At 45.9% G+C, this 25,882-nt stretch overlaps 1 long non-coding RNA gene across 1 annotated transcript; it reads right to left on the bottom strand.

Annotated features, from left to right (window-relative positions):
• Positions 1 to 1,906: 1,906 nt before the first annotated feature.
• Positions 1,907 to 24,887, bottom strand: LOC142563580 (uncharacterized). Its single transcript, XR_012824344.1, has 3 exons — positions 24,819 to 24,887; positions 14,287 to 14,344; positions 1,907 to 2,040 (listed from the first exon to the last, which is right to left on the bottom strand). It is a non-coding gene; the product is annotated as an uncharacterized LOC142563580 (long non-coding RNA).
• Between the last annotated feature and the right edge of the window lie 995 nt (positions 24,888 to 25,882).

The following is a 25,882-nucleotide window of genomic DNA, read 5'->3' as shown; positions in this document are numbered from 1 at the left end:
ACCATCAGTCCTGCCTCTTGAAACTCCTAATTACAGGTCACACCACCTATACAATCAGTTCAGTTTCATGCGCATCTACGGAAAGACTAACTCATTTAACTATACCACTCTTCCAAGAGCCATTCGCCTTTCGAACAATCTTCCTAACGCCATCGCATATGAGAGTGACTAGGAAAAATTCCGGCAACTTCTAGCAACGCATTTTTCAAGCACTACGTAACCTAACGTGTTATTTTTTTCTCTTGTTTCCCGTTATTATTGTGCTACTACCCCTTAAATACTGTTTTATTACAGCCAAATATTGTTCCGCTCATTCTGTAATTCTGTTGGCTATAATTTACTTTATGAAAATTTCTTGTTCACTGACCTGTCGCGTTCAAAAAGCATTCGGTTTGTCTTTTGTCCAATTTTTAACACCACATTACAGCATGTTAGCGCATTTTTTACATTGTATTTTTCGTATATATATTCACATATTTATTCTAATTGTTGTATAATCTTTGAGCATACTCTCCCCCCTTATACAATGCCTCCAGGGGTGTGTAAGGTATGTTTAAATAAATAAAAATATACACATAGCACACGTCACTGTAGTCACTGGCGCGCTTTGGCGATACTTCGCCCTAGCGCCACTAAACGCTATGCATCATGATCATCACAATCTCTGCTACAATTGCGTGGATATGTGTTGTCAATAAAAGAGCTTGTTTTTACAGCCGTGCGCGTCATAAACTTCGTATTACGAGTGTTTTTACCTTTTTGTGAATTCGCCTGTTTTCCGAGATTTTCTTATTCTACACTGTTTCTTATTTAGCTTTCTGAATTCCGCCCAGAGGCGGAGTTCAGAATAGTCATAATTCAAAAATATTCCTAAGAGAAAATTCTTCCCGATTGACTGCCAGGACAAAATATCACGGAATGCAGTGGGTCAGTTACATGTTTACCTAAGAATTATAGTTCTTGTGCTTTTGTGAAGTGCACCCCTGATTACCTAATCGGGGGGATGATGTGAGCCATAGATATCAATTTGGCGTACGTCTTTTAATCCACACTGCTTTGACATCTGCCTGTTTATAAGATGGAAGCCACACTTCACAATTGTCTTCAGCATTTCAGGCAAGTGTAGCTAGAGAAAACTTTTGGGAAGAATGCTCAAGCGGTTAATCTATCAAAAACTTATCATACGAAAGACAAGCAGCATAGATATTTTTCTGAACTGTCGACCATCCATCGACGGGGAAAGCGATGTGATTGGAACATTTTCCAAGCCTTTAGGTGTCGTTTTGACCGTGAACGGAAGTGCACTTACACATCGGCAAGCCTATTGTGTCTAGCACATACGCCTCCCACAACGCGTAGTGGGCAAAGAGTCTGCCGTCCACAGCTTCTCCGCGAGCTATCCGCAAGTTGGGCAAGGGTTCGCCAGAGGCCTTGAAATATATATAATATGTCCTTCGAATTGAGAACCCTCATAGATAGCAGAGCATCAGGCCAAGAAAAGTCTGCAATTCTCAACCTTCGTATTTTTTTATGAATGAAGGACTCCATTTCTGATAGGTTGAGCCTATGCTTCTTGCATAGATGCTCATGTATAGGTAGTCTGAACGTAGGTGGCGCATACCTCCTTTGAGGATTGGTCAAGAATTAGGCAGTTCAAAATAAGATGCAAACGAATAAATGCAATATAATTTCAAAAAATTGTGAGAGTTGCAGATAGAATAAATTCAACGGTTAGCTTCGTACCCGTGCTATCGTCAATCGTTATCTTTATCGTCCTCAACCACCAGATACAAATAATCTCTTGAACGTTTTTCGTGGCAAATTTTGTTGGTTAACTCATTTTCTTAGCCGTTGATTTGGCTGCGATAACAATCTCTCAAGAAGTAGGAAACTACACGGGTTTTTGCAACAATGTTTATTTGGACCCCTTAAAATTTACATTTTTGATCTCCATCAATAACAAGCGTAGTGTCCCAACAAACGCTGAATGATTCCAGGGCACTGGCAAGGGGGAGGACATTCTCTCCCTCTTTCGCAGTCCTAAAGAACAGAGTGCAGAGTGGTTTAGCAAATCATCTTTTATGTATTCAGAGTCAATTGTGATTTATCTGCTAAAACTGTATATGAATGGAGAGTTTAAATAGACGCGTATACACTTGAAAATTAAGCTCTTTTATTATTTTGTCTCCTACTTTACTTTCATTTTTGTTCTCTTTTGTATATGCGTTGTACTGGTCAAGGGTCACACAAGCTGTGGCTCTATAAAATGCTACCAATTGCGATGATTATAGGACAATCAAGGTGTCTTAGAGTAGCATCGGAATGCTCTACTCGCTGATATGCAGGTGCATTTCTTTCTTTACCATACGGGAAGTAGACGCAAAATAAAGCGCTATGCGAACAAGAACCTGATAGTTGTGGTGAAAAACAGATCTTTTTAAAATGAAGTCCAGAAATGGGTAACATCTTGCGCCCTTTACACACTACACTCGTAGCATAGAGCGTCAATTTGAAACAAATTTCTACTCCTTGTACCTTTTTTATCACAGAGAGAAATTGGACTTTGCCAAAGACTGCATAGACCCAAGAAGACGAACGTATCATATGGAGAGGTGCCATGGTTTTTAAATCATAAATGACGTTTTGGTTTGGGTGCATTGTTTCTTTTCTTCCGTTTCCTCTGCGAGGGGGGTCATATGTAACAAAAAACACGAGCAACTTCAATCTACAAAACAATGTATATGACAACTGAAACAAAAGCATGCAGACGCATTCACGACACAAGAAAACAAAACTGATCTCTTTGTTAATGATAGTTTTTGCTTGATTAAGAACTGAACTGTTAGAGCGCCAGGACCTCGTGCGCGTTCTTTGTGGCAAGTAACGCCTTCACATGCTATACGACATTACGCTGCCTTCGGGATTTCACGCAGCTCGAATTAAAATAGGGTGCGGGGTTTCTTTGCTGGAGCAAGTGCATGCCAGCTGCCAGGCCTAGCACATCGTTGTGCTCGTCATACAATCTTCGTGATTCTGAAGCTACCGTTGTTGTCAGTTCACTCAAACTTGCCTCACAGGGCGCTTGTCCACGTCACCACATATCGAGTGCCACTTCAATCCTATTTGCGCAAATCCTGGCGCTAATATAAGTATAGATAGCCATGTACTTGCAAGATAATTTTGTACACTCTGTGGGTTGATTGGTTATGTCAAAGGATGCAATGCAGTGCAGCTCGGCCATCATTAACTTGTTGCTACTGAGTCGGTACTTTTTATTTCAACTGGTGAATCGGTTCAAATATGATAAATGTGATGAATTTGAAGAGGCATTTGATCGTTTTCTTATGAGCAGTCAAAAAGCTCCTGATTAGCTGCACTTTGGCACCGAGTCCTTTACAGGAACAAATTGGGCAGAACAGCAGAATTAATGTGGCTTCTTCAAAAGTGACGGTAAAGCTGGCTGCGCAACGCTAAGGTATCTTGTTTTTTATATCAGATAAAAAGCGCATAAAAAGAATTGAAAAGATATACCAACATCCATTGAAGACTCAGACACACTGATGTGTGCATCTAATAATGACAGACAATTTGCTGGCTAGTCCTGCACCAGCGTATACATCCTGCAGAACCTATTGAACTAGCGCAAAGCTAAACCACACAGAAAAATAGCTAGTGCGCACACAGAAAAACGACCGTGAGAACGAGATCCACCCGTATGCGTGATTATCCAGGACACCTTGCGAAAGTCCACAGAAATATTTTTTTAGGAATTCATATAGGGCTGCTGAGATTTAAAGCGGTGTACAATATATTACCTATCCTGAGATAAATATTTCATATGGGAGGGTTACTTCAAATATAGTCATTCTCAGAAACATTTCAAAGAATGCTTACAAAAAGCAGCTGGATTATGACGTCATAGCAGAATAAATGAAACGACACACGTCGGAAATTCCGTTCGAAGCTTTCTTCTTTTTTTTTGACTATCGAAACATGACATTTCGCAGCAAAGAGTCAGCGTAAGAATCGACGTTAGAATTAATCACTGAATCTCAACGTGCGCTTGAATACGTAAATACAGGCTGTTCTGTCCAAAACTGGCATTAAACTATCCAGGAGACATATTAAGGCAATGCGCCACGATCCTGCTTTTACGAAAATAGCTATCTTTACAGAATACCCATTGCGAATAAAGGAACGTGACAATTAAAACACGCACTCGCCAGCACCTCTTTTGCCTGTTTTCGCTTCCACTAGCCAGAGCACAAAAGGCTCCCCGACTCAAGCCACGGTCTATCCCGGCATGCTACCTCAGCGTCGCCAACCGATATTCAGTGAGACTGATGACCAAGACATCGGGTACTGGTTGGTAACTTACCAGAGGGTGAATGCAGTCAACAAATGGGGCGATGCGACAAGGCTGCCCAACGTAATATATTATTTCATAGCTGTCGCCAGTCACTTGATCCGAAATCACGAAGCGGAGTTTAATAACTAGGCATCGTTTAAGGCAACCTTTTCGTAAATCTTCGATGACTCCATAGTTCGCAAGTTCCACGAAGAACAGCGACTTTGTGAACGACCGTAACAACCCGGCGAGAACTTCCCCAGTTATATTGAAGACGTCGTCGACTTGTGCAAGCGTCTAAACCCGTTTATGCACGAGTCCGATAAGAGCAAGAACATTCGTAATACAATAGCGGATGACGCATTTCAAATGGTTTTGGCCAGACCCGCAAACTGCCGCAGCTCTTGTCAACTTGGGCCAGTCACGAAGAATTGCGCAAGCAACGCACCCACACTTGACGCCCTCTAGAGCGTAATGACTCAATCGCGGCCTTGACTCCGGGCGACCAGAATGCCCTGTTGATTCAGAGCAAGCAGTTTGTGCCTTAGCAAGTCGCCCGACAGCTGTGAATTTTATCGAACACGGCCGAACCCGCACAGGCACAATATCTGGCTCCAAGCATGCGACAAGGGATACAAGAAAAGGCCGCTGCCGGTTTGCCTTTCGCTCATCCGCCACCTTTGTAGTCTGCGCACTTGTCGCATGCGGAAGTCGTCGCTGCCGAGTCGCCCTATCAAGCAAACTACATTCTAAAAACAGTTGCACCCTTCGGGGTGCATATCTGCCACTCAACAATCACCTTCATCTGTCTTGCCCGCATTTCCTTTCTTTAGCGCTCAGAGCCCGGTACTTCTAAGCCGTGAACGACATGTGCGGTGTCAGCATGACAGCATCCTCGACAGGAAAGCAGCGAGCACAGCGCTTTCAACACACGAAACGCAAGCAAGATAGATGACGTATATTCATCATCATCATCATTACCATCATTATCATAATCATAATCAGCAGCAGCAGCAGCAGCAGCATGGTTACGCCCACTGCAGGCCAAACGCATCTCCCATACTTCTCCAACTACCCCTATCATGTACTAATTGTGGCCATGTTGTCCCTGCAAACTTCTTAATCTCATATGTCCACTTGACTATCTGCCGCCCCCTGCTACGCTTCCTTTTCCCTTGGAATCTAGTCTGTAACCCTTAATGACCTTCCCTCCTCAAGGCATGTCCTGCCAAAGCCCATTTCCTGTTCTTAATTTCAAGTAAGATGTCATTAACTCGCGTTTATTTCCTCACCCATTATGCTCTTATACGTTAACGTTACACCCATCATACTTCTTTCCATAGCTCATTGCGTCGTCTTCAATTTAAGTAGAACCCCTTGCGTAAGCCTCCAGATTCCCGCCCGTACGTGAGTACTGATATGATGAGGATTATTTGTGTGTGGCAAATACACACTCCAAAAGGTTCAACTGTATTTAGTGTGTGTTATTCCTCGTCAGCACCCCTTCGACCACCACTAGTTCCGTTAAGCCTACCAGTCCCTATGTTTGCGAATTCATGGCCCACTGCGGACAATCGCGCTATATGTTATTCTTACGGTTATGTAGGGAATGTGTCACGCTACCGTCACCTTCGCCCTCCTTTTCAAACTGATGTCATGCGCCCGTCTCAGTGCGACCTTCACGCTTTAAGGCACAGGGCGCCTACAACAATCCTATTCGCCCGAACACCTGCCCTCCGCTAGCTGCCGATACCCATCACGCCGACGTCAATTTCTGTTACTTATGCGCCGTCGACCCTGTCCTTCTGAAAACGATAACTGGATGTCACAGTCCCCGAGGCTCAAACTACTTAGCCGTCAAAAAATTTAAGTCGTAGAGCTTAGCGCAGCAAACCTCATCGAAGTTTTCGTGGACGACTTTCTTACGTTTGCTCTTGGGGACACTGGTGCTGCCGTTTCTGTGATAGATATAAAGCTTTGCCGCTTGCTTAGGAAGGTTACGACGACTTCAAAGGCATTGTCGCTGCGTACAGCCAGCGCACACTATATTCAGCCGTCAGCCGCCTGCAGAGCCCACGTCGTCATTGAAGATGTTGTGTATCCTATCGAGTTTATTGTGCTATCGGCCTGTTTGTATGATGTTATCCTCGGTTGCGATTTTCTCTGTTGCCACCATGCGGTCATTGGCTGTGCTTTTTCCGAGTTCGCGTTTTCTGAGTTGTGTTCTGCGTCGTCTTGACCTAGGTTGGCAACGTTGTTTGTCCCACACGATACCAACGTAGCACCCTCGTACAGCCCTTGCCCCCTCGTCCTGTGCCGGTGTTAGTGATTCCATGGGTCTGCCTACACCCTCCGAGACCATTCAACACTGCAGGAATCACGCATTCCCATTTGCCCTTCTCAACGTGCCCAACAGCACGACATCCTTGTTTGTTACGAATTCGTTGCCACTTCCCTCAACCTTAACCCGTGGAGAGTGTATAGGCACATTTCAGGCATTCAACGTATCCTCCATCTCCTGCCTTGACGACGCGGACCACTTGCAACTTGGTGATCTGACACCTTCTAGTGGTACGCCTGATTGCCCACTTTCAAGTTTGGCTCCAACATCAACGACGAGATAGCAGAGGCGCACCGCGGAAACTTCTTGCGCTACCACAGCAGTTTTATGGCCCGTTTGAGTGCCAGAAGACGTCATTAGGCAGAACGCACACTGTTCTCCATCTCATTCAGACAGGCTCCCTCAACGCCCTTACCATATATCCCTTGCTGAGCGTCGTGTCATCAACGAACAAGTCGACGACATGCTTCAGCGCAACATCATTCAGCCGTCCTGCAGACCATGGTCGTCGCCAGTTGTTCTTGTCAAGAAAAAAGATGGCTCGATCCGCTTCTCCATAAATTATTGCCGTATAAACAAAGTTGCACGCAAAGATGTATATCCTCTGTCACGCATTGATGATGCCTTGGACAGCTTGCAAGGAATTGAATTCATTTCATCACTAGACTTAAGATACAGCTATTGGCCAGTCCCTATGGCACCGTTCGATCGTCCGAAAGCTGCATTCGTAACTCCCGATGGGCTGTGCGACTTCATTGGTATGCCCTTAGGCCTATATAATGCCGCAGCAACATTCCAAAGGATGATGAACAGTGTCTTGCGTGGACTAAAATGGAACACATGCCTGTGCTACCTAAATGGCGTCGCCGTTTTCTCCCCTGACTTCAAGAGACACCTCCAGCATCCTTACGAAGTACTGTGCTATCTTTAGCAATTGCTTGGGCGTTGCAGAAATTTCGCCCTTACTTGTACGGCAATTCGGTTGATGTCGTCATCACCGTTTCCTCTGTTGGCTGGCTTCATTAAAGTATCCGTCGAGTCGATTTGGACGCTCGGTGGTACACTTACAAGAATTCAATATTCGCGTCATTTACCGCCCACGACGCAAGCACGCCGGCACCAACGCACTTTCCCCCTCGCGCATGCCTTCTGACGTTGCACCTGTTTTCCTTTCCGCAAATTCCTTAGCTAACTACAATATCGCTGAGAGAGAGAGAGAGAGAGCAAATGATAAAGGAAAGATGGGGAGGTTAACCAGGACTGAGCCCGGTTGGCTACCCTACACTGGGAAAGGGAAAAGGGGACGGAAAGATTAAAAGAAGAAATCAAAGTCTACTGGGTATATCGTTCGGTCACTCAGTCCAGATCACAGACGCTGATTCAATCCAGTAGCCTTCAAATATCGCATCAGAGCTTTTGTGGCCTTTTGTAGCTGCGATATGCGAGGCCATGGTCCCAAGATCTTCTTCAAGGTGAACGGTGTTCTATCTAGCTGATTGAGAGCTGTGCAGAGGTCATGTCTTTCGTTTTGAAAAGATGGGCAGTAGCACAGTAGATGTTTTATAGTTTCCTCGGCACCGCAGGCATTACAGTCGGCGCTATCACTCATTCCAATCAAAAACGTATATGCATTGGTGAATGCGACGCCCAAGCGTAAGCGGCACAGCGTTGTTTCCTCATTTCGCAGAAGCCCTGGTAACAGCCGCAGTTGCATAGAGGGATCGAGGGAATGCAATCGTTCTTGGGTGAATTCAGGTGTGTGCCACTTCTCTAATGTCATATGGTGTGCTGCCTTGCTTAGGTGTTGGGCTGCGTCGGTCCGCGATAAAGGTACAGAAACGAGGGTTGCTCCTTCGTGTGCTTTCCTAGCAGCTTCGTCAGTGAGGTCGCTGCCGGAGATACCGCAATGGCCAGGCAGCCACTGAAACACGACGTCGTGCTCTTTCGCTATCATACGATGGTGCATTTCTCGTATCTCCGACACTAGTTGTTCACACGACCCGTGACGAAGAGAGGACCGAAGACATTGTAAGGCCGCCTTCGAATCGCAGAATATTGCCCACCGATTAGCGGGTTGGTTGTTAATGTAATCAACGGCACCTCGGAGGGCCACAAGCTCCGATCCGGTCGATGTTGTCATGTGAGAAATCTTGTATCGGACGCTAATTGATCGTGATGGTATAACCACTGCGCCGGTGGAGCTGGTCTAAGTAGAAGAGCCATCCGTATATATGTGGACTCGGTCAAAGTAGAAAGTGTTCAAACAATCCAGAGCTGCTTGCTTCAGGGCCAAGGTAGACAGGTCGGTCGTCTTTCTTATCCATGGAACCGTGAGACGCACTTGAGGTTGTTTTAAACACCACAAAGCTGAGGTTGAACGTGCTGAGGGTGTGAAGCCCGACGGTAAACAGGCACGATGGATGCTGACCTCGTTGGAGAAGGACGCCTGTGGTCGTCGTTCTGGCAGGCAAGCAAGAGAGCTTGATTGCATGCGTGAAACATGACGAACATGGGCCCTAAGCGTGTCGATGCTAATGTAAGTCGTGATCGGATGATCTAGAGCCATTATAATGGTTCCTGCTGTTGAGGCGCTCCGCGGAAGTCCTAGGCAAACACGTAGTGCCTGTGCTTGCACGCTCTGTAGTTCTCGAAGATTTGACCTCCATGTTTTAGCAAGCACGGGAGAACTATAACGTAGCAATCCGATAAAAAGTGCTCGATATAACTGTAGCATGGAGCCCACTGATGATCCCCATGTTTTCCCGGCGATAAACTTGAAGACATGAACAATAGATGTGAGCTTCTTCTTCAAGTGGGCAACAGGAGTGCTCCAAGAGAGGTCCCGGTCCACAATGACACCCGAAAACCGATGGTTTCTCTTGCAGGAGATAGGCTGGCCATTAATGCATACTGGATAACGAGACATTGGTTTTCGTGTAAAGGCGACTAACGCACATTTTTCCGTTGAGATGGTAAGGCCTTGTGTGTGAAGATAGTGAGATGCCTGTGTTGCTGCTTTCTGCAGCCTTGCGCGAACCTGCAGACGAGTGACCGCTGATTACCAGATGCAGATGTCGTCGGCATAGATTAAGACACTCACTGTTTCCGGTAGGGATTCGGCCAGCCCAAGAAGTGCGAGGTAGAAAAGAATAGGGCTTAGAACCCCACCTTGGGGAACTCCTCGGTATATGTAGTGGTCGGTAGTCGGACCATCTTCCGTACGTACGAAGAAGGACCTTTGTGCCAAGTAGTTTCTGATCCATCGATATACTCGCCCTCCTAGTTCAATTGTCAATAGTGCGTCTAGAATGGGTTGATGGGAAACGTTGTCGTAAGCGCCTTTCACGTCCAGAAAGAGCGCTACTGATAATCATTTCCAACATTTTTGCTGTTCTACAGATGACACTAAATCGATGACACTGTCAATCGAAGAACGGCCTCGTCGAAATCCCACCATGCAATCAAGGTAAATCTTGTGGTGTTCTAGGTACCATTCGAGACGCATGAGGATCATGCGTTCCATGATTTTCCCGACGCAGCTGGCAAGAGCTATAGGCCGATACGATGCCAGTTCGAGCGGCGACTTTCCTGCTTTTAGTAGCGGTACCAGGCGGCTGCGTTTCCACTCCTGTGGGACGACACCATCTTGCCATGAACTATTAAAAAGGCTGAGGAGTTCTCTTCGTGCTTCTCGGCCTAGGTGGCGCAAAGCAGTATATGTTATGCCATCGGGCCCTGGTGAAGACGAACACCTACAGAGCGCCATAGCAGCTTCTAACTCTTCCATTGAGAATGGAGCCTCCATACTGGTATCTCGTGGACCGGGGATGTCGCTTAACGCCATATCGGGGACAAAACTGTGCCGCCGGCGATTTGCGCGCAAAATTGCTCTGCAACGTCTATCTCACGGCGGTTTTGATAGAGAGCGAGGGCGTTAAAAGGGTGTCGTTGCTGGGGTCTTGAGCAAAGACCTCGTAGGGCACGCCACACACGGGACAAGGGCTTGCGGGGGTCTAGTGACTCGCAAAAGCATTTCCATCTTTGATCCGCTAGCTTATCCATTCGGCGTCTTATCTTCTTTTGCATGCGCCGAGCTTCTCTGAGGTCAAGAATCGACTTTGTGCGCCTGTACCTCCTTTCAGCACGGCGACGTATTGTACGAAGCCTTTCCAATTCAACGCCATTCTCTGTACGCTTTTTCGAATGTAAGAAGCAACGCGTGCAATCTTGCATTGCGTCTGCAATTATGTCTTCTAATCTGCGTGTGATATGTTTCTTGCAGGTGTCTTCTACTCGATCTTGAAAGACTGACCAATCGATTTGGCGAGATACATCCGGTAATGCGGCGTCTAGACCATTGATTCTCACATAGGTGAGAATGTCATCACTTCGAAGGGTTTCAATATCAGTGAACCACTGCACGCTCGAAGTCAGGCAACGTGACACCAAAGTCAAGTCAAGGCAGCTACTGTACGTTGTTCCTCGCAGAAATGTCGGACTTCCGTCATATCGCTGAAATTTCTTCAGAACAGTGCAAGGATCCATGGACAACCTCAATCATAAACGCTTTCTCTACGCCTTAGGCGCCGCCATCCCAACGGCTCTGTCGCGCCCTTGTTCGCCAATTACCTTATTATGCGCTCCGGTATGCCATATTGTAACGACGCAACTATCAGCCGCATGGTCGCAAATGGCTTCTTGTTATAACTCGCGATTGGCGCTCCGACCTGTGCAGGCACTTCCACGCTGGCCTACAACACACTCACCCTGGCGTTTTGAAAACTTACGATAAACTTCGCCAGTGATTCTACTGGCGTGGAATATACACATACATGCGGACATTCACTCTTGCATTGAGTGGCGACGTCGGAAAATAACTAGTCCTACGCCTAGCCCACTACGCTCATTACCGCCCGGATGCGTGCGAATGACACCCAGCCTCAGAAGCCGCTCAATGTGCCAAAGGGTGCCGCCAAATGGCACGCTCATTTACATCTGCGACACAAGATCTTCAAAAAGAACACCTTGACCTCGCTAAACCTGCCCCAACCTCCCCTGTTGGCTCGTTCGCGTGGCTTTCAATTTGATACGAGGCCCATGGTCGCTCCAGCAAATTTGCAGCGAAATATCATGCTCCCTACAGGTTCGTACAATGCACGTCGCCGGCGAACTACATCATCGAGCCTGTGACACCTCCCACCATCAAACGCTGCCGTGGTCGTGAAACAGCCCACGTGACCAACTTAAAGCCCTACCATGACCCTCTTGTGCTCGCCTCACCTTGAGTCGCCAGGATGACTCCTTTTTGCCACCGGGGCCAATGTAGTCCAAAAGAGTCAGGAATCATTGAGAGAAGAAGCAGTCCGACAGCACGGAGAGCGAGAGCCAGCCCAAGAGCCTCATGACGCTCTTGGGCCAACGTTGTTATTGCGTAATACTGCCTGTGAATAAACCTCCATACACGTTAGATGGATAAGGACTTGGGCAAAAAAGAACATGACGCTGGTACGAGAAGTGGGCTGTACTAGAAGGGAAACTTGGGCGAGTTGGTCGTAATTCATGTTTTGAATGACGCATGAGATGTGCAGGTGATGGTTTCATTTCATATCATGACATGCTGTGCGTGCATATCAACATGTCCCCTTCTGTCAGAGATGACAATGCCTGTCATTCATGTTGTGTTACGGAAGCGGCGAATTGCGATGTTGTTGGCATTGCAGGTAAAGAAGAAACGGCGCCGCGCCGGTGAGGTTGGCATCTCTGTAGGGCGGCAGCAAATGTGACGTCATTTTCAGACCACGTGATGCCACTCTGCGAATAGCGGCACGAGCAGCAAAATGTATAAGTACGTGTAACTCTGCTCCTTTTTGGGAGCATACGCTGCGGCAAGCGTGCTCAATGCGGCACGCCGCGCCGGCCGCGGTATTTTACGCCACGCAAAGGACGCAGCTACGCAGCTACGTGTGGCTACGCTTTACTGTGAGTTCACATCAGGGCTGGAGTGTGCGCCCGCGTCTTCTGCTCTAGCCGGGCTACGTGGTGCGGGCAGGCTTTCTTCTCCACGGATAGTGGGCAAATCCATTGTGAGCCATCGTAGCGCTTAGTACGAAGAACGTAACGTCTATCCAGGAGCGACTGGGGGTGTGTGCGTACCGGCGCCCGTCCCTTGGAGCTGCTAATCACTATAATCGCATAGCGTACGTGTGAACAGAGCTGAAATTTCACACAGTTCCAATGTTGGCATCCGCTGCCGAAGGTGAGAAGAATATAATCGCCTAATGCTACTTGACTGATTTCAGCTATTGGCCATTTGCAGCAGTGTGTGGGAGCTTGAATATTTTGCGAAATAATACAGGCCCGAAAACATAATTTAATATTAAGAAACGGAGCGTTTCAGAAAAAGGTGACTTCACCCTTCGTTCGTCAGCCGCAGGGGTGGCCCATGAAGGCAAAACATAGGTGAGATATTTAAGAGCAGCATACGCTAACAGCGGAATGTGTTTTTTCTTCAGCTTAAGGAGGAGTGGTTCAGGATCCCTTTAAATATGTTGTTCTTTCTTTCGGACCAACCACATGTATATTTGCAATATCTTCGTATTTGGCTGCACAATGTTACCATGTACGTTACCATCTACTATAGGTTGGTGGTGGCGGTGATGAAAACTTAATTTTTATCCGGCAAGGGCTTCACCCTGCTAAGTGTCTGCCACGAGCCCTGCCGCTCTCACGGCATCGTCGGCCCGCTGGACGGCCGTAGTTGATCTTCTGAGACTGAGCTAAGCAACAAAGCACTGCAACGGCCATGGATGCGTTCGCTAGAGGCCGTCTTCCCGTTGCTACTCGCCAGCCCATTGCATCCCCAGAGCATATGCTCAAGACTTGCTCCTGAGCCTCAAAACTTACATTTGTTTTTGTTGTATATATCTGGATAAATTATATACCATATTACTGTATCACAGTATGCCCTTGTATTTAGTTGCCACCTCTGGACAGGCTGCGATTTATTTAGTTTATCATGAGGTGGGTGTATAAGTACACCTCTGCATATTGTAATGTATTGTTATATCTTTGAATTTGGTCAATCTGTCAGCCTTCTACGGAAACCCTCGAGTTGAAGGCACCAGTGTTTGTCGCTAATCTGTCGGTTAGACCTCGAGCTGCGTAGTGTGTCGCCTAGTTGTTTGCGCCGTCCCTTGGTGAGGTCGGAGCAAGGGCAGGTACCCATAGTAACTGAACGTTTTGGTCTTTTTTTTTGTCTCTTTTCAATAATATGTGTAGCGCCTCCGGGAAGAGGCGGTCATTTGCATAGTTGCGCGTAGTTCCATATCGTTTTATTTCTATGCAATTCTTACTTGCCTACTGGTGCAACCAACATTCTCATTGTTTATGCTCAATGCATCTAACAATTATTGCAAATGAGAATTGTTCATATTGTAAAATTGTTATTCAGGAAAAACACACAAACGAAGTGCTATAACTGCAGATAATTGCGTGCACTATAATGTTGTATGAAGAAAATATTGGTGCAGAAGGTTTTCGAAAGTAAAGCCCCACACAAGGATATTTATAGTATTGTACGTATACTTTGCATACTTACATGTCTCCAGCAGTGGCTCCTATACCATAAGTTTTGCGCAGATGCATCCACAGCAGGACTTTGTGGTAGGCAGTGACAACAAAAAATGGCAGAGAGTCAGTGGCAGCCAATGGTTAATGTGAAGCAGAAACAACTTGAAGAAAATATAAAACACAATCGAGCCGGCTATATCCCATAATACCCTCCTAAGACAGATTTGTTGTCCCTGGCGACATACAAATTTATACGGAGGAAACTTCTGTTAATATATTTGTTTTCTTCTGAGCATATTTCAATCTGCTGAGAAACCGTTTTGTTCTGTATTTAAACAGAGATGGCTAAGAGCAGAACCTTTGTAGTCGCATCAAATTTAGCTGCTTGCTTGCCAGGAGAACGTTACGTAATATTTTAAAAATTCCTCAGCCATTCCACTCTGTGGAGAAGGACAAGCAGCGAAGCTGTAGTGCATTTTACCTGAATCGACAAATCTCTTTATATTATTATTATTATTATTATTATTATTATTATTATTATTATTATTATTATTATTATTATTATTATTATTATTATTATTATTATTATTATTATTATTATTATTATTATTATTATTATTATTATTATTATTATTATTATTATTATTATTATTATTATTATTATCGAAGTATTCAAACAAAGAATATTCTTTTTTTTCTGTCAAGAGATCTTTTCACCGCCGACCTTGTACCGCCGCATGGTAGACGCGAATTCCAAAATAATTACAACTTCACTGTGCAAACTTAATTACGAAAAGTAGATGAAACTCGGCGCAATGTTACAGTTCTCTTAGCGGCTAATCGTCATATAATTTTTTTCAGCATAGTTTTGATAAAACAAGATTCACAGCCGTTTTGTGTAACCATACTTCCTCCCTAGACTACCATGTACTGAAAGCCAACAGGAATTCTTAACATTTACAACTTCAGTGTGAGCAAACTAACGATGACAAGTAAATGAAACTCGGGATAAGGACAGAGTCGCGCTAGCGGACAATTTCAGCATATCTTTTTCTAATAAAGCTGCTGCAGATTGAGAGGCGCAAAGCATTCACGAGAAGCTGGACACTAAAACTTTGGCGTGTCGACACGACACGCAGACGGATGCACAACGAACTTCGCCGGAGTGTAGTGGTACAGTTTCTCCCACGTACCTTGAGCCAAAGTTTTAAAAATGAAAGGCACTCCGGACGCGAGTTGAAACGAATGCATAATGTTGGCTACTGGCTTAGAGTTACTCCGGCCATTTTTTTTATTTTCTTCTTCACCAACAGATTAGTTATGTTTAATTGTTCAAGTTTTTAAGTATTGGCTGCAGACACCAAGTGTGATACGAAAAGTTGTAGAGCACCTTGAGAAAGCTCGCTATATATTGTTTTCAACACGATATAACTCACGTGGTCCTTTTTTGCACGTTCCAAAGAAAGTCTGTGAAATACGAAGAAAAAAACTACCCCGTGACGGGGCAATTGTGCACTGTTATTGTGCTGCTCTCAAGCATGCGATGGATGAACAAGGTCGCCTGCAAGGTCGGCTATGTGTTGTAGGTATCTGGGATTGCGGCTTTTATAGCATGACGGCGCTAATGCGTGCTGGTGGCCGAGTGGTGGCGAAGCGATAAAGCGTCTAAGGAGACGAAAGAGAACAAGAATATAGCTTTTGTTTTATGCCTAAACTGCACAAGAGCTGGCAGCCTCCCGACGGAGTTCAATAGGGTTAGGTGGGGAGGCGGCGTTAGGACCGGAATGATTTTCCAGTGACCTTCAATCCAGAAAGCGCCCATTGATTATAATGCGTGTTCGAAGAGGTCACAATCTGCTGCAATGCACATTTGGCATCTCATAGACACATTTTGCGAGGCGTTCTTGATCATGGTATCAGGGATGGAGTTGCAGATTTATCCTATTTTTTCTTTTAGGTTCTCTTATGTTGTGGTTGGTGTCCGGTATGCTTGATCTTTGACGTAGCCCCAGAGAAAGAAATTGAGGGGAGTTAAATCTGGCGACCATGCCGGCCAAACAATGGGCCCATGCCGCCCAATCCACTCCTGCTGGAATACCTCCCGGAGCCATTTGCAGCCTTTGCTGTTACCGTGCGCGGGAGCACCATCATGCTGATACCAAACATCCTTGATCCTAGCCAATGGAACTTCGCAAAGAAAATCCCCAAGAGCCCCATCAAGGATGTCGTTCACGTATCTTTCACCTGTAAGCGTGTTATCAAGAAACACGGGCCCGATGATAGTGCCAGCGTAAACTCAACACAGCACATTAACCGATCAACCACTGATATTGGTGATGTGTCTTGAAAATCCAGTCTGGGTTTTCGTCGCTCCAATAGTGAGCGTTGTGGATGTTCACTTTGACATTACGTGAGAAGCTAGCTCCATCGGTCCACAGTACTATGTTGACAAAGCCTGGGTTCTCTTTCGTCTTGATTACAGTCCAGTTTGCAAAGTCCTTTAGATTTAGGAAATCGCGGAGCTTTAACATCTGGTGTAGTTGCATGTGGTACGGATGAAGTGGCCTCTTCTTAAGTACTCTCAGCACTGAATAATTTGACACTCCAGCTTCAGCACCCACGCTACGAACAGTTGCATGTCGGTCTGAAGAAAACCTTAACGGAATATTTGTCTCGACGTCCTCACCCAGGGTTGGAGATATATGTCGTTTCTTCATAAAAGTCCAAGTCTGTCTCAGCGTTTCATATGCATGCACAATCTTCATTGAGCTTGGACCCGTACCTGGATGCCAGCGTTGAAATAGCTCAACTGCGCGCTTTCTATGTCCACATGACGCGCCTAGAGGCAAAACCATATCCGCACTTTCCAGAATGTAGTAAGCCATATCTGCTGATCTTTGTTGGTCACAGCCAATTAGCGTTGCTGTGGAGAACACCCAGGGATACGGGCGCCTGAGAAGCACTGGATGTATTGCAGTTCGCTGGGACTGTTTCAAACGAGGTTAATAAAGTATGATCTACAAGCGGCATACCGGAACAGCCTGCGGGCGCACTGTCTCAGGGACTCACGCGTGGGTCACGGCGCATAAGTGTGAAGCCAGACGCGGCTACCCGATACTGCAACCACGAAGTGATGCGCACCTGTGGGGTGCGAGATCAAAGAACTTCTGGTAGACAGTAAATGCAAGAACGAGGGAAGGCGGGGCCAGTGCGGAAAGACTCATCGTCTAAGGAAAGACATGCGTAATCTACCTTGAATATAGCAAGGTTTTTTTTTACCATTAGTTACTTTTGTCCCCGTGTGATTGATCCGTTGTTGTTCGAGCCTTCAGGTTTAAAGTTGTAGCATCATCGTTCAATTAGAAAAATACTACAAGGTTATTTGTTTAGAAAGGCAGAATTGTAGCAGCGCTCATCGCCTCCCATGGTTCTCACGGCTTCGCCCTTTCCTTCTTTCAAGCAGAATCAAAATTGTGCTTTCGTATTTTCTTTTTCGTGGCCTAGACATTTTATCGCTTCGGCAACGCTAGCGCAGCAGCATGCATTTGTCCCGTCATGCGATAACAGCTGCATGCCCAGATACCTACACCAGGGATAACGCCTTGTCGCCGGCCAGCCTCACTGCAGCTGACTTTGTTCATCCATCGCACGCTTGAGGGCAGTACACTAACAATGCGCAAGCACCCCGTCGCGTTGTATTTCTCTCATATCTCGCTCGCTTTCTTTGGAATGCTGAAAAAAACACCATGTGAGTTATGTCGTGTGAAAACAATTTATTGAGAGGTTTCTCAAGGTGCTCTACAACTTTTCGTATCACAGTTATTGTCTGCAGCTAATACTTAAAAACTTGAATAATTAAACATAACTAATCTGTTAGTTAAGGGGAAAATAAAAATAGCCTGAGTAACTCTAGGCCAGATCCAACATTATGCATTCGATTTAACTCGCGTCAGGAGTGCCTTTCACTTTTAGAACTTTGGCTCATGCTTCGCTGTAAAAAGTCGTATTTCTCCTCTGGCTCGATGGATTTGCTGCAGTGGCTTTATTAGGCATTAACATATTTTCATTGTTCTAAGCAATACTTGCTCCCATAGCTAAATTGCGAAGCTTTATTTTTCAGAAATCCGTAGGGGTTTCCTTTGCAGCCTCATCCTACAATCGGGGGGATGAGATTTTTTCCTTAATCGAAGCTTCTTCCACCTTGCCGATTTCCGCACAACTGATTCCGCACAACTGAAATAGGGTGCGACGACTTGCTGCAGATACGTAATGCTGCACTTAACTACGATGTTACGAAGCTGGAGGTCCCAGAAACGCTTGATTACCCATCCGTTCATGTATATTCTATTGAAGGGCATCTTATGTGATTTTCTCGCGCAAGACGAGGTCCGATTCTCACGCCTCTCTCCGCTGTCGCAGAATATTTACGCATATCATGTTAACAATTTGAACATCTCTTTGTCCGCGAACATCCTAACTGAAAACAGTATTAGAATGAAACAAGCAAATCACCAATTAGGTGAACTAAAGAGAGCTGAACGTTCATGGGCACACTTCAGAAAGAGTGAGTGAAAACATTATTTGAAATGTCCGGGGATTTAGGCTGGATGGGGCCATAATCACCCCAGCCTAGGTGACGACCTCGAGTGCTTGAACGTGGACGGCGGCCTAGGCGCGCCGGACGGCCCACAGTTAATTGCCGAGGTCGTGGCATAACAGGGCCCAAAGCTTCGCCGCCACTCATCTTTGGCAAACTAATCTGCAGCAGTGATTATACAGGGGGTTTCACGTAATATGAACCAACTGTGTGAAAAACGTGCTTAACCGCAACTGGGTGAAAGCGACAACCTATGTTCTGCCGTCATGTAACACTCTCCTGAAAATTTCTTATATTACGCTTAGATAGGCAATTACAAGTGATCAATTATTCAAAAGCTTAAGTATTCACTTTAGGCCCTTGCACGTCTCACTACGTGAAGAGGAGGTTCAGAAACAAGCACTCCAATTTTTATCGCAACGTAAGTGTTGCGCGTTCTGATTTTTTTTTAACCGTTTAAAGAAAGGGCGCGAAATGTTCAATGCAACCACGTGACTGCGCTCATGCACTATCGTATTAGAGCACTCGCACCATTCTTTGAGCCCATCACTTGTCAGGTACCGCCAGTGCTTCTTTTCCGCGTGCCTACGTCAAAGAGTCTGACGCACTGTGAAGCCGATGCCTAGACGCGGCCACTCACTTCGGCACTGTGCTTGCACGGTTCGACTCTTGCACGTTGCTTTTGCGCGAAGCATGTTTATTAAGCGGAATGCTTGATTATTACTTGGAAACTAATTAAGGGGAATATAAAAGAATACTTCAGGGAGCGCCGCATGACGGCAAACCTTATGTTTTGGTTTCCATTCAGCTGCAGTTACCCACTTTTATTTTTAAGCCTTCGTTTAGGTTGCGTAAAGCACCCAGCACATATAACTACGTCGGAGCCTCTTGGAAATGCTTGCGGGGCCCCTGCCCCTCCGGAAGAGTAATAAATTGCCACCAATGATCCTGACTTTAGCACACTTTTTGTCACCTAGGTAAAATGCGACCACCATTCAACGTTTCCGATGACGCATCCAGCAAGAGTTCCGTAACACACAAGCGTTGACAATCCTGAAAACGCAGTCATTGAAACCTTAAAGTAGCCGGAATCTGTGCAGACTTCATTAGGACCCTGTTTTCAGTCATCTTCCCGTATTTTCATCTGTACCAGTGGTTTCATTCACAATTCCTGATCACCCACAACGTGAATTCCAAACAGGGCTCCTAAAATATTTAGTAATGTCGTTTCTTGGGCAATATTTTGCATGGTTTCATTGCAGGATTGAAAGCCTGGAATATTTTGTGAGGCTCTTTTAAGTCGACCACATTGCTGAAATTATTCTGAAATTATTCCTTAGAAGCATCGTTCACAAACAACAGAAGTCGGCTCGAAGAACCGATTTACAGTCCAGAAAAATTTCGTGCAATTTCGGCACTGAAATTATTGCTAATATTTAGGTTGTCCTGCTGCCTTGATACATAGCTTATAATTGTGAGCAAAGCAATACGTATAGTTGACCGTCTGCTCTTGTGGAGAAATACTGTCACTAATCAATGCTGCATCTCATCTTCGTTCTTGGAGATGATTTGCCAGTCAACTCATTTGTCGTGATAACTTCCACATTTTTGTTCACGGGGACTCGTAGGTTCTCACTGCACAGACTATAACATACAACTATTTAACTCTGCGTGCTCTATCTTTTCCATTCCGTCTACCGAAAGTAATGGATGACGTGCGCAGCTGAACACTTTCCTAAACTTTGAAACGTCAGAACCTGAGCTTGTTCATGTTGCCTCACGAGGAAAAACAATGCGAGGAAAAAACCACACAAGCAATACTACACAGGATGAACGCCCACTAGCGAATGGCGCACGTATTTTTCGTACAGAAATATCTACGCTCCAAATGAAAGGGGATGATCAAAAACTTCCACACCGCGCGCTTGCTGTAGCAGTAACCGCTAAACAGACTGGCGGTACCGAACAGTAAAGAAAAGAAATGTCGCGTCCGTGTAGTTGCATGATTCTCTGTACAGTGTCACGGTTATCGAGGCACGCTACCTTTCTTCTGAGCGCACCGGCAGCTTTGCGTCAAATGTGGTGAAGTGGCTGGTTCCTCTCTGGGAGGTTCGGTCGACACACCTACTCATCTAGCCCCATACAACTGCTGTGAGATGCAGAGATTGGACAAAGCACGTGTCGCCACAGACGTCCTTATTTCCTCTACCCAACATTGTATTTCGTGACCGAGGCACGCAAATCTCAGCAACGAGGGAATAGTGCGGCATGCGTCATATAAGATGTGAATACTTCCTTATAGCAGCTCAGCACAGGTTTTCTGCGGACAGAACATTGCCTTGATACGGCCATATTACCTTCTCATTCAACGAATATCTCGCTTCACAGTGATGTCGTTGAATGATAATCCAGCAGAACATGTCTCACGCTGAACATACATTTCAATTCGATTAGCGTTGAATTGAAGCAGCACTGCTGATGCAGCACCACACAGTGTTGCCAAATTCTTCAGCTCTGTGTACCCGTCTTACCCAAGTTCCCGTTTACAACACCTGCTTCATTTTTTTCAGAGCTCAACGCTCCTCGTTGAATGCGAGGTCTACTCCAATTCTGTTCGCTCGTTTTTTGTATAATCGGCCGCTTTCGGTGCCAACATTTTACATTTCAATAGCTAACTACTCCAATTTTCCGTTGCGGGCTTTTTAGCTTAGTGCCTCTTGGTCAATAACTATTAACTTACTCAATCATTTTCTAATTAACAATCGTGCACTCACAGGACCACAGTCAATCTTGAACAGCCCTCACTCGATGGTGGCGAACACTTGCTGTCAAAGCGCTGGCATTAGGATATGTGCAAAGAGACAGGAGGAAACCCTTCTGCTGCCTTTCTCTTCGACTCCTTTCGGATACTTGAGATTACGCGACATCCAGCACTAGGTATTTGGGAGGAAGCGCACATATGCAGAGACTGGCTGCCTCGGCTAGTCCAGTATTTTCTCCGGTCGGAGGCGGGTACGCCCTCAACCACGCGGAATACAATGCACAGCCATGACTGCGCTAGCGGAAAAGACGCGCTCACCTGCTCCTCAGGCTCAGTGACCCAAATAGCGGATAATTTCATGAAAGAGCGGCCCACACCCAGTGTATCCGTGGTGGAGCCTGCGAAATGATCTGGTTTTCCTCCTTAAAGAATTCTTAAGGTCCGATTCCGTTCGGCATCTGATATATTTAAAGGAACTTTTTTGTCATTGTAGAGCGGCTTATTCCCAGTGGCACATGGCTGGTTACGCAAGCTGACTCAAAGACGTTTATTGAATAGCGATTCACAGCCAGTGTCACCCAGTGACCAAAGTTGGCATCAGAGAGGTTCATTAAAAATATCCGTCCCTTTCCACTCCATGAAGTAGGAAGACCAGCGAAGTTGTGTATGCTAGCCCCTTAATGGCGAACTGCACCTCCGCACCTACGGGTCTGCCCGGCATTGTACTATTTTCGCGATCGGCCCACGTATGGGGAATGCCTAACGCCTGTTTCACCTCCGCCGCGGGTCCGCCCTGCATTACACTATCTTCGGGATAGCCCTACGCATGGGGAGTGCTTAACGCCTGCTTCACCTCCTCCGGGCGTCAACCCGGCATTGCACAATGTTCTGGATAGGCCCACGTATAGGAAGTGCTTAACGGCGGCTCCGCCTCCGCCGCGGGTCCTCCCGGCTTTGCACCATCTTCATGATCGACCCATTCATAGAGAGTGCTTAAGGCCTGCTTCACCTCCGCCGCAGGTCGGGCCGGTATTGCACTATCTCGGGAATCGGCCCATGTATGGGGAGCTTTTTTGTTTAGGACACGAAAATTTTCTCGGATGGTAGAGGTATACAGCTTCGCTGCAAAACCAGCAGGCCGATTGGCACATTCCCAATGCTGAGAGACAACGTCAGAGTTTATTTGAACTGTTGAACCTATCAAGTCCTGAGTATGCAGTGACTCAAGTCAGCGTGAAGCAGGTACGGGGATGATTCATACATAAGTCCCAATGACCCAAGTTGTTCTGTCTGTGGGTTGCAAACAATGTTCCCTAAGCACAGAAGCGCAATACCCAAATCATTAGGCAATTGTATCCCCAGTGACTCAGGTAGGCGAGGAGGTACAAACATTCATACATACGTAGCCCCGGAAAAGTTAGTGAAATTAAAAATGCTAGCGCAATAAGATAATACCGCAACCTCCTATCTCTCGATGAAGTCGACATTCATGCAAACGGATTGAAGCAACGTAGCGACACAGCATACCGCGACGGCCTAATGAGGTAATATATAAAGTGTGTATGCAGGCGGAATCCTCTGTCGTGCATCCCCTCTGAACTCGTTGAGCGAGGTGAGGCGCCACCATGGTGTCAGCGCATGGGGTCTGTGTAACATATATTCGCACGGCAACGTTTGAATATCTGCGACGGAGGGGTTACTTCGCCAAATCAGCTAAGTTGATGTCACGTTTGTTTGTGAAAAAGCGACGCATACTCTGTAACAAACCCAGCAACTGAAAGTGCCGCCCACGAGGTTCCCTGGAATCGGTACCTATCCTGTGGCAAATACCCAGAGACCCAAGTTTGTCCCACGTTCACTTTCAAACCGGCTTCCCTCACTGTAGCGGCTCGATGCTCTATCCATATCACCATGGGCACTATAATACAGAGCAATCTACATTTGTAATAGAATGGTTGGAGACCCTTTCTGACAGCCTCAAAGACCCTCTCAAAATGCCTGAAGAAAGGTAACCACATGAAAATGCACTATTAATGCGATTACCAATATTTGGATAGATTACTATATTCTCGGGTACCGACTCTAGACCTGTCTATGCTTCTGACCATTTTTCCACCAACCTAGGTCACGGGTAGTCCGGGGTCAGATGAGCGTCGGGTTCACGAGCTGAGGGCACATTACTGAAACAAAGAGAGCTACAATCTTGGCCCATTCAGTATGTGGCACTGTACTTAGATGCCACTCATCAACAAACCTCTTTGATGCCCACTTGGCTAACTTAAAAAAAATTATGGGGTTTCAAGGGCCAAAACCACTTTCTGATTATGAGGCACGCCGTAGTGGAGGACTCCTGCAATTTTGACCACCGGGCGTTTTTTAACGTGCGCCTAATTCTAAGTACACGGGTGTTTTCCCATTGCGCCTCCATCGGAATGCGGCCGCCGTGGGCGGGATTTGATTCCTCGACCTCGTGCTCAGCAGCCGTACACAATAGGCACTAAGCAACCACAGCGGGCGACTTGGGTAACTGGGAGCGCGGTACTGGATATGTCGCAATGGGTATGCACCGCTCTTCAATGAACATCTTTGAGGCCCCCTTCAACAATTGGGTATGTGCCCCTCAGTCTCTGCTTCTCCTAAATGAACCTCTTTGATACCAAATAACTACGTATGGTATCAGTAACTAGGCAGCGTAAATAGGCATGCGCCTCAGTGAATCTGCCCCTCTACAATGAAAAAAATAATCCTTTAAACTTCCTTAATGCTCGTCAGAACTTCATCCACCCCACGCGTTGTCCTAATGGTGGCGCAGTTGGCGAAGTAGGAAGCGTGAAGGAGGAGCCTGGCTGCATAGAGGTTTCGGCACCGCATTACGACGTGTCGGTATTTTGCATCAACGCTAATCACACTAAGATTGCCATTCATCGTAAGAAGGGCTCTGCCGTAATTTTACTGAAATAGACCATGTATGAAACATGTCTTCATATCGCATAAGAACAATAGCACATGACTGGTGTTTGGTGTCTGTGATAAGTTGATTGAGTTAAATTGAGTTTGGGCGCTAACTAGGGCCTGTAACTATTCATTTTAAATGTGATGCTTGGAGTAGCGTTATTTCAGAATTGCACGCTATCACACATTACCTTCTTCGGCGCATGCAGGCTATGGAGGATGAGATGGGAAACACGGACAATTTACTTACCTTATTGCCAACAAAGCAGAAATGATGAGATACGCTACCAGTTTCTTCGCAGTGGTCATCTCGTTTTTTTGTAATTGCTGATGGAAAAAAAGATATTCTTTAGTGAGATTAAACTCATCTCTTTATTTGATGGTGTTTTTAGTTAATATTCGAAATAATGGTTTCATCAGGCGCCTTTGAGTACTCTGACGTAGGCACAAGCAAACGCGAATTAAGAGTGCATGATATTTCCAGGTTATAATGATAGGATTAGAAATGCATGGGCAAGAAGCCTGTTGGTTAGCTCGCGCCATTGACATGTTATTTTTACAACATTAACAGTTAATTTCTTCATTCCAATGCTGCTTAACCTCACCGTCCTGTACTGAAAAACGCTGTCTCTCTTTTTGAGCAAACGACCGTTATTATTTAGCCAAGTAGTAGAAGCTTGAAGCCCACAAACGTGGAGGAACGTCATTAGGAGGCGCAGCGACCGAGAAACTATTCTGACGTGTTGATCTCATGTCCGGCTTGGTTTTGAAGTCGTTTTTGAGTTTTTTGCCAAACCGTACCAGCCGACTGTGCGGTGGCTCGGAAGCCCAAGGGCTCAACTGCCCTTTTACATATGCACCCAGATACATATTCTACAGAAGCTCAGGCCCAATTGGTATCGCCAATGCCATAACCTGGTTTCTTTTAAGTTGTCGCAAGCTCAACAATTGTTAACCTATGTTTTCTATTCTCAAGGACCTCAGTATAGCTTTGATGGCCCAGGCGTGCTTGATCTCCTACATTAGACATTTCCGCTCGCATTTAGGGATCCTGGTAATAGAGAGAAAAACTAATTAGTTTCACCGGTGCCGACCAATAATTGTGCATCTATAGGCTGAAGAAATTGAGGGCGCCTAAGCGCTTTTTTTATAATTGTCAAAGCGAAAGCATTAGTGTCCAACTGAACGCCGCATAGCAGGCTTTCGAGTTCTGCGCTTCGAGTAATAAACCATAGCCGTACGTCCTCCTAGAGCCAGCAAGCAGCAGTAGCTTATGTGCCAACGGCGCGTGCCACCGATGTCCTACGCGTCGAG

The sequence above is a fragment of the Dermacentor variabilis genome, chromosome 11 (genome assembly GCF_050947875.1).
Source record: "Dermacentor variabilis isolate Ectoservices chromosome 11, ASM5094787v1, whole genome shotgun sequence".
Lineage (NCBI taxonomy): Eukaryota > Metazoa > Arthropoda > Arachnida > Ixodida > Ixodidae > Dermacentor > Dermacentor variabilis.
The sequence above is the reverse complement of the archived record's forward strand: the minus strand, read 5'-3'. Positions and strand labels throughout refer to the sequence as shown.